Source organism: Haemaphysalis longicornis, unplaced genomic scaffold (genome assembly GCF_048455015.1).
Source record: "Haemaphysalis longicornis isolate Haplotype H1 unplaced genomic scaffold, Haemaphysalis longicornis Haplotype H1 scaffold_6, whole genome shotgun sequence".
Classification (NCBI taxonomy): Eukaryota; Metazoa; Arthropoda; class Arachnida; order Ixodida; family Ixodidae; genus Haemaphysalis; species Haemaphysalis longicornis.
The window spans coordinates 198727326-198737645 of NW_027526407.1; positions in this window are offsets into that span (position 1 = coordinate 198727326).

The window sequence follows — 10320 nt, forward strand, 5'->3', positions numbered from 1 at the left end:
AATGTTATACGCAGGCGACATTGTTCTTTTTGCTGATAACCAAACCGATATGCAGGGGCGGCTAATAAATATTAGCGGCCAGGAAGCCACCGACCTCGGTTTAAATTTCAGTGCAGAAAAATCAGGAATAATGGTTTTCAATGATGCTACCACTGACATAGTGTCTATCCAGCAAGGTGAATTACCGAGAGTGAAGTAATATAAATATTTGGGAGTGTGGATAAACGAAGGAGATTACTACTTAAGAACTCACGAGGAGCAACTTAAGTTTAAGGGAAAGCGAAACACAGCTATAATAAAGCATAGAGCTCTCTGAGGGTATAACAAATATGAAGTAGTGAGAGGAATGTGGAAAGGAGTAATGGTTCCGGGTCTCCCGTTTGCGAATGCTGTATTCTGCTTAAAATCAGACGTCTTATCAGGCCTTGACGTAAACCAGAGAACGGTAGGACGTTTGGCCTGTGGCGCGCAATGAAAAACAACTAACGAAGCAGTTCAGGGAGATATGGGCTGGGCGTCGTTTGAAGTTAGAGAAGCTCAGAGTAAAATATGCTTTGAGATGAGGCTGATGGCGATGGATCAACAAAGGTGGGCAGCTAAGGTTTTAGGTACCTATACTTGAAAAGCGTGGACACGCAGTGGCTAAGGAAGACTAGAAGGCTAACGATGAAATACGGAAAGAACAGTGGAGCATCCAAAACAGCCAAGATAACCAAAAAAGAGGCAAGGCAGATTGAAACGAATATATGGAGGTAATAAATGGAAGCTAAAACCTCGTTAGAGATGTACAGGGCTGAGAAATTGAACATCAGAAAGGAAAATTTCTACGATAATTCCCAGGGTAGTGCGTTGCTTTTTGAGGCTAGAGCAGGTTGCCTGCGAACTAAGAGTTTTGTGGGGAAGTATTCACAAAATGATGGGGTATGCGTGGTTGGCGAAAAATAAACAGAAACTACGCGGCACATAGTGTTACAATGTGAGGGTATCCATCCAAATCTAAATGGAGGGTATATTGGGCTTCCAGAAGCCCTAGTATTTAATGGTATCACAGGGGAAGTTAACTTCAAGGCTGTCGAGGAGACGAAAAGAAGATTAAAATTCTAGTGTACGAAAAGCAGAGAGGGGAATATTGCCTAGGACAGTTACCACCTGTAACAGGGAAAAAAAAGTATTTCGTGCCTAAGAAGCTTTAGTGCCTGCCCTAAGCAGCGCTAGTATTAAACTAAGCGTGTAAAACATGGTTATATTAGTCCTTTTTGGTAAGATGACATGTCATCACCCCGATTCAAAGGGGAAACCAATAGCAATCATCATCATCATCATCGTTCGCGCATTGTGAAATAATTACTCACTTGTAAACCGGATAAACGATGGAAAGTGTGCTAATTTGAGCCAGTCTACGCAGTGGAAGCAAAAACGGGAGCTTGACAAATTCGCTTCAGTGTCCCTTTAGGTTGCCGACACCAGTCAGATAGAAGATCACGTTATGCCTGCCACGGAGGAGAAGGAGGCTAAGCGTCGTGCTGCAGAGCACAAGGACGCTGGTTCAATCGCGGTTGCTGTGCATGCTTTTTAATTATCGGCAAAACGCGAAAAGGACCCGGTTTCCAGGTGTTGTCTCAGGTGAAAGACTTCAAGGTAATCGAAATTACTCCGGTTCCGTCCACAACGCCGTTTATTCTATCAGGGGCACAGCTTCGGGGCCTTAGGCCAAAAAATGTTAAAATTTTTATAACAGAATAACGTGGTCCTACAGCTTACGTTTTTCTCTCACGTTTGTACAGAGACAGCTAATATTGAACGTCATAAATGGAGGCCGGATCTAGGACGAAAAACAGCGTTTTAGCCTCTAAAATATGCAGGCGAAACCCCGGTTGAGGTTTCCAACGTCGTAAATATAGGCACCATAAACTTTTACATGTGAGTAATTGTTAGCGTGAGGGTTCCGGCTGGTTGGTAATCCATGAGCTTCACAGCGTGCAGACAAAGCAGGGACGTCAGGGAGAGAAACAACAAAGAAGCGCTTGTTTCTTGTCCCTCTCCTTGACGTCCCTGCTCTGTCTCCGCACTGTGAAGCTCATAAATGTTATTTCAAACGACGGCGTGCGGGACCTGTATCTGCGATAGGTAAACTTAAAACTTTGGCTCGAATCCACGCTGTGAAGGTGGTTGGAAAGCAAAGCTCTAAACGACACCCACAAATATTGCCCATGCGACGTCACCTTAATTCACACACTTGGCTCTACGAAGAGTTAAACCAGAGATTCTGCCAGCCGTAACCTGGGGCTGACGGTGGCTGCGTCCCGAACGCAGCAGCGTGGGCCACAACCAGGCTAGAGCGGCCGACGCCGCCGCTATGCCCGTCCGCGAGTCGGCAGAAAGAAAACGGAGAGGAGCGGGTTTGGAAGGGTGACACAGCGCAACCTAGCAATCCTGATGGGCAAGATCGGGGCTACACCACCGTGCGACGCAAGCGCAGACGCCGAAACGATTCTGCATGTGAGCTTAGTGATTGCCGTTTATAGCGATTTAAAGTAGATAGTTTAGTACGTTTGAGATTTGCAAGAAAGCCGAATGAAATTTTATAATCGCTATTTATGAGAACGCCTTGCTCCTTTCGCTTTTAATAATGCCTGTTAAAACACAACCAAATTGGTATTCACCAATCTTGAAAACGGAGCCCCATTCGTGCCAATCTGTGCGCAAAAGGAAGCATTTCTAACAGTAAGAAAAACAGCGCAAGCGACATGACGAACAAAGGGATGACAAAATCACATTTCTCTAGCCATATATGTGCATATGCTCTCTACATTTTGTTTTCCCGCCCTGCAAACCAACCGATAAGTATCTTTCCCATTGGACCATTTCATTTCGCCGGGTTCTGGTTCCTGAGGAGGTGCAGTAGAACAAGTTAGGTACGCCGCGCAAAGGAAGTGTGCAAACGGCGCGAAGCTGCACCAAAACAAGCCCAAAACAACCGTCGTTAACGCAGGCGACAAAGCCGGCGGACATTATCCCGCCGACGCGGCCGCCGGGGTGAGCAGCCCCTGGCGCGTTGAGAACGCTGGATTCGCCCATTCGCCGCCAATATACACTGTGCTCCGTGAGTGAGGGATATTAGGGGCTTCTCGTCCAGAGATAAGTCGCGCTCCTCTTTATCTTATGCCATGGTCACCTCGAAAAAGCGGCATTCCCCACCTTAGCCGCTGAATCAAAATCAGCGCCCGTCTCCCCGTACCCACGTGTGTTTGCGTAGCTTGGTCGCTAAGAAAGCGGGCTCTGGCTCCGCTTCACTTCGGGCCCAAGTTCAATCCCATGCGCTGCCAGTAGTTTTATTCAGCCTGGGGCCCTATTCTCGACTGCACAAGTTGCCGCCAATTCGCCATGTTTGCCGGCAATTCGCCGGTAGTCTTGTCTGATTTGCTTTCAATTTTGGTCACGTGCTTCCGGTTGTCAAGGCGGTTGTGTGTGCTGTCATCATTTTGACGTTTCATGACGTTTACGGGCACCAGTTCTAAAGTTTGCCTTATTTCTCTTTACGGAAAGCGCATAATTCTTGGCCGGCAATTATAAACTAGACTAAATGCCCCGGACATGACTACGTAAGCCTGTCTTTGCTATTCAACAACAATACTTGTTGTAATACACACCCTCTCTGTGATTGGCTGAGAAGGCGTGACGTAATTTAAACAGTTGGCGTGAACAAATACGTCACACATCGGCAAATTCAGCCTGCGTAAAAGTGACGTAATATTTCGTAACAGCTTGAAAATGGCAGCTGTTTTTGTCGCAAAATGCAGGCAAAATAGGGCAATAAATTGCCCCGGCTTTCGGCGCTGCGAAATGTCCGCGAATTTGCAGCAGGCGCAGTTTCACATGACGCGCGGTTTAAAGCATGTTTTACCGAAAGAATTGATAGTTTCGAGTGTTTCCAAGTCAGCGATCAGGGAGCATACAAATAAAGTACCGTAGTTTGCTTCTGGGTTTGGCAATAATATAAATAGTATTTGTTTGGCGTAACCGCAACATAAGGGGGCAGTAGAAGTCTCCCCATGACAAAGAGAACACAATGCGTGGTATTTGTCCAAGCATTTCCTAGTAAGCTGCTGAGTCACATGATCGAACTCAAGACAAAAATAGCAAAGAAAAATGACTCATTTGTTTATTACAGCATAGACTGAAGTCACGCTTGACGAATGAGTGAATCGGCGACATCGGTGTGCTCCGTGGTTTTCAGGCGTACCGTTTCGCTGCTCCTATGTGTCACACAAGCGGTTGTCGCCGCCGTCTTTTTCAGTGATCACGCCATAAACTTGTAATATAGCAGCAGACGATAGCGTGGTGACGTGGGAAGGTGATAACGCAACAAAGCTTGCATTGAAGCAGAGAGCCCAACTATGTTGCTAAAAGCGATTGAAATAAATAAATAGACATGGTAAAAAATTATGTGATGTTCTTTAGCTCGACATCCGCCTTTCGCTCGCTTTTGGATCAACGTTACTCGATCGCCTTGTGGTATTGACGCCAATTTTGACCTCCAGAAATGTGTTTTCTTGTCAGCCTCCGCTACCGTCTTAATGTTTACACTACATGCCAAATGTTTTTATATCTTTCTTGCACAATATTTCATACCTTGGTTGCAATCTTTATGAGTGAATCGTCAAATTACACTGCTTGTCGTCATAGTTGTAGGTGCAGCACGTCACTGATTGCTTACGTCGTGCTTACGCGAAAAAAAGATGGCGAATTGCCGGCAATATGTGCAGTCGAGAATAGGGCCCCTGGTGGTGAGATAACCTAAATGCAGCACCAAGATCTCCATCAGATAACGCTATCTTCCCTGAACAAACCGCCCACACGCACTGCCCCTAAAAATAGGCTCCACAAAAAACGCCCTATAGCCACAAGGCTCACAGCGGGAAAGAAGTGTTTGGCTTAACATTCCATCGGGTTGTCTGTGGCTATTCTTCGCTTTAGGCAATTTAAACAGCGCTTGTGTGGCCACCTATTACTGCAATGAGTTCTTGCTACACTTAATCTGGCTGGGATTTTTCAAAACACTCAATGCATTCCTTCAAGTACACAACACCGCCGTCCCCGTTGCTGTTTACTAATTAAAACTTTCCACGAGGGCACATTTTTTGATGGACTCATATTAGCAGAAGCAACACAACACAGAACGTTTCTGTGAACAAATAAAGTTGTTCTCTTAGGCAACACACTGAAGTGCAATCGTACCCGATATCTTTATTATATGCCAAAAAAATATTGCTACGTGATTTTCATGCCAAAGTCGTGAAATTTCCGAAATAATTGAAGTTCTCTTGCGCAGCACGGTGCCAAAAGTTCTCTCATTTTCGGAAAAGAAGGAAAGGCAAAATTATGCACACGAACTATTTTTAAGTAGCACCGAGTAGATAAGTATCCTGTGAATTTTGCCTCACAAGTACCTCTTAAGGTTTCCATTACTGATTAGATAGGGTGAATTATATCGCTAAATATGGTTGCAGGGGCTGAAAGTAATAGCCTGTTTTGCAGTGTTATAGAAGCTTTGCGACTGAAGGTTTTGGGGTATGCATCCACAGTTTTCACTCTTTCTACTGCGGTAGCGAGTGCAGACCACGAAAAAGAAGGAGATATGGTTTATTACAGGATAGATAGAGTTTCCACGCAAAAATATTTTAGCAGCCGCCAACAGCTAGAAGAAAATCGGAATATACTCGAATAATATTGTCATGTAGACAAAGAGGACGCAGCAGTCTTAACGGAAAACCAAGCTTATTGAAGCGAACTTGTGCTCCCCCAACAACTGAAAGAATACAGGGGCGGCGAAACAGCAGCCAAGGAGAGGAAACCCACATTGCGGCCGGCGCGATCGAGCGACAAGATAATGTTACAATAATAACTACGGCGACCTACGGAGCTCCGCAGCTGCGGCGGCGAACGATTTGACAGCGGCACCTGGTTGAATGTTTTTAAAAGCAATACTGCTGTTTGCGGCATTCACCACAAGGCGTATATTGCTATGCGCTCGAGCTGCTGCACGTCGCGGGGACGGAACGCGCGTTTATCTCGGACGTAGAGCGCGAGCGTGCGTCATAAATGGGCCGGTGCACTGAACTCGCCCCGAGCGCATCGCACTCGAGATAAGGCCGTTCGTTTACAGGTTTTAAATTTTTTAAGTGCAATGCACTTCTTAAGCGACCCTGAACCTGCGTCCACCGGCGATGTCCGCGCACGTGGAGATGGGCGCGCGCAGCCTGGCCGCTGACATGGCACATACCCACGTGGGGGATTGGCCAGGAATCTCCTCGTCTTCCTTGGCAACGGGGGGAGATGGGCGCGCGCTGCCTGGCCGCTGACATGGCACATACCCGCGTGGGGGATTGGCCAAGAATCGGGCGTGAGAAGGGCTAATGCACCTGCTTAAAGGAGTACTGACACGAAATCTCAAAGCTGAGATCCGCTCTAGCAATCAAGTACAACGACAACACAAATAGGTGTCTGTGAATAAATGCATCTTTCTTTCTTTGTAGTTGTGTGTGTGTGTGTGTGTGATCTCTCTTTCGCGAACATTACCGAACCGCGCAAATTCAACTCGTGCATTCGCACTTTCACATTCTTCCCCTCGGGGAAATGCCGGGAATTTTTGCGTTTACTGGTTTGTCTTTTGGGTTTGGTGCTCGCGCAAGATTGTTTACGCGTTAAAAGAAAATTCCCTTTTTATTCGCTCGTACCGGCCGGTTTAAATTTGACAGAAAATTAATCGCGACGGCGGGCTCTTCAGCCAACGGAAGCGCAGAAGGGCGCACACACTCTCGCTTCGGCAACGGAATGTTTCAGCGGCCCGGCGAAATGCCGACGCGATGCCGCGGCTGCGTTCGGCTCGGCGAGCGCGAAAAGAACGCGCGCCGGCCGTGGCGATGACCGCGCACTTCCTTCGCTTGCCGCCAGATGCCTGAAACTTGACGTTCGCCAAGTGCTTGTGACGTTATCAGGCTGCCCCACGGAGCTCAGTTTCCCCTCCTACTTTATTCTTGCTCCGTGGCAGCAACCAACAAAGTGACGTGTGTAGACGAATCTCGGCGAATCGAATGCCGCGGCTTCTGCTCAGGGGAATTTATCACCCGGCGCAAGGGTTTCTGGGATAGTCAAATTGTATCCAGGACACTATAGATCAACGAAGATTATTCTAGGCTGTTTACGTTAGCTCAGAACGCTCTTTCTACCGGAAGAGATAACACATGCGGCACAGAAAGAAAAAACGGAACACGCGTCTCCCTTGGCACACACAACACCGATAACACAGACCGGCGCCACCGGGCGGCAAAAGCAAAACACAAATAAACAAACCCAATGAATGGGTCGTGGCATTACCCCCCCTCTAAGAGTGCATCGACCCGACGCTAACATAAGCGACAGTCCAGACAAATAAAAACTAGAAGTCCGTCACCGTGCATAGAAATGTTTTGAGCGAACCACGTGGACGACTTCGGGCCGCGTGTGTCGTTATGATGTCCCGGAATCACCATCGGGGATCACCTCGTAGGTAAGGTAGCCAACTTGTTGTAGAATCCGGTAGGGCCTGAAATACCGTCGTAGAAGTTTCTCACTGAGTCCACGTCTTCGGATGGGAGTCCAAACCCACACACGATCCCCTGGGCGGTACTCGGCGTCTCGGCGTCGGAGGTTGTAGCGTCTCGCATCCACCAGCTGCTGGTCTGTTAAACGAACCCGAGCGAGCTGGCGGGGCTCCGCCGCACGTTGAAGGTATCCTCGGACGTCGGCATTGAGGTCGTCGTCTTTTACTTGCGGAAGCGTGGCGTCGAGCATCGCAGTCGGCCGTCTGCCGCAGACAAGCTTGAACGGCGTCATCTCCGTAGTATCCTGGATAGCCGTGTTGTACGCAAACGTGACATATGGTACGACTTCCACCCAAGTCTGGTGTTCAACGTCGACGTACATACACAGCACATCCGCAGATATCCTTGTTCAGGCGTTCCGCTAGTCCGTTCGTTTCGGGTTGGTACGCCGTAGTACTTCGGTGATCCGTGTTGCTGCAGCGTAAGATTCCTTGCATGAGCTCCGCAGTGAAGGCCGTTTCGCGGTCCGTGATTAGGACTTCAGGGGCTCCGTGTCACAGCACAACTTGGTTTATGAAGACCATGGCGAGTGCAGTCCCCCTCGGAAGAGCGGCGGTTTCTGCGTAGCGCGTCAGGTAGTTTGTCGCTACGACAATTCACTTGTTCTGCGATCATGACGTAGGGAACGGGCCCAGAAGTTCTATTCCAATCTACTGGAAGGGCCTCGATGGGACGGGAATCAGCTGCAGTAGTCTGGCGGGTCTCGTTGGTGGCGTTTTTCGACGCTAGCAGTCACAGCAGGTCCGGACATCGTGGGTGACGTCGGGATGCAAGGCGGGGCCAGTTATACTTCGTCTTAATTTTTTCAATAGTGCGAGCTGTGGCCAAATGTCAGGAAGACGGGTCGTCGTGGCATGCTTCCAAATTTCGTCACGAAGGTCTGTAGGGATGACACGAAGACAATTCGTTCTTGTTCCGGGGTTGAAATTCTTCTTGACGAGGACAGAGGTGTTCAGGCTGAATGCTGGTAAGTTCCGTTTTAAGGCCCTAGGCACGGCGAAGTTTTGTCCTTCGATGTAGTGGATCATTGCGCGTAACTCGGGGTCGGCATGCGGCTGGGCGAGTAGGTCGCTTTCAGTCACATGTCCGGAGAATGCGCTATCTTCATCGAAATAATGTGGTGGTGGGTCGACGGGGGTGCGAGAAGCAGTCGGTGTCGGTGTGTTTCCTCTCGGATTTATGGACTACTGTAACGTCCAATTCTTGCAGGCGCAAGCTCCACCTACCAAGACGGCCAGAGAGGTCCTTCAAATTGGCAAGCCAACAAAGCGCATGGTTGTCTGTCACCTTGAACGGTCTTCCATACACGTATGGGCGAAATTTCGAAATGGCCCATATAATCGCGGGTCACTCTTTCTCAGAGGCTGAGTAGTTTTTTTCTTCCTTGGACAGACCATGACTGGCATAGGCGATTACTTTTTCGGCCCCGCTTTGCTTTTGGACGAGGACGGCCCCCAGGCCTAAATCACTGGCGTCCGTGTGCATTTCCGTTTAGGCGTTTCCGTCGAAATGCGCGAGCATGGGCGGGCTTTGTCGGCATTGTTGCAGCTCGCAGAATGCTTTTTTCTTGGGGCGTTTTCCGAGCTGAAAGGCGTGCTATCTTTCGTCAAGCGCGGGAGTGGCTCCGCAATGCGTGCGAAGCTTGCGACGAAGCGCCGGTAGTAAGCGCACAGTCCGAGAAATCTTCGCACGCCATTCTTATCTTTCCATCTTGGAAAGTTTGCTATGGCTGAAGTTTTCGCCGGGTCAGCCAGGACTCCCGCGGCGTTGACGACATGGCCCAAAAACTTGAGTTCCTCGAACGAAAAGTGGCACTTTTCAGGCTTCAGCGTTAACCCCGACGTACGGATGGCCTGGAGTACAGACTGCAACCTTGCAATGTGTTCGTCGAAAGTCCGAGGGGATACCACGTCGTCGAGGTATACGAAGCAGGTGTGCCACTTAAGGCCAGATAGTACAGTGTCCATGACTCTGAAACGTTGCTGGCGCTGTGCATAGCGCAAACGGCATCACCTTGACTTGTCCACTTCAATTTGCCAGTAGCCTCTCTTCAGATTCAGGTTAGAAGCCCTTAATGGTGGTCGTCTGAGCCCTGGTCAAGATCCGGCCGATGGGGTCCCTGTTTGTCTATCAGGCTGGGAGCTCCGGGACCTCGTTGACCATCAGGGTAACGTCAAAGCAGAGAGTACCCCACTTCCCTGCTTTATACTATGTCGTATGGTATTTCCGAAACATTCTCTTCCAAATTATCGGGCCCAAAATAGGGCCCGCACCGATGTAATATTCAAACCTATGCCCAACAGGAAATTTACACGCCGGACAACTTTCCTCGCTTCTTAGTGATACAATCCAAGAACAAGGAATGTCCAGTTACCTGCAAGTCGGCCTTCTTAATTGCCAAGTTCATGGAGAGTGTAGTTGGCGCGAACTACAAGGCAAAGAAGCTGGCATCGGGGGACGTGCTTGTTGAACTATCTACTAAAAACAATCTGACAGTCTCTTGAACCATACCGACTTACTTGGCCTTGAAATAGCTGTAACGTCACATCGGAGCCTTAACAGCTCGTAGGGCGTGATTTCCGAGATGGACCTGCTCAATGAAAGTGAGTCTGACCTCCTCGAGGGCATGCGTGACCAGGGCGTTACTGCAGTAAGAAGAATAATGATCAAACGTGAT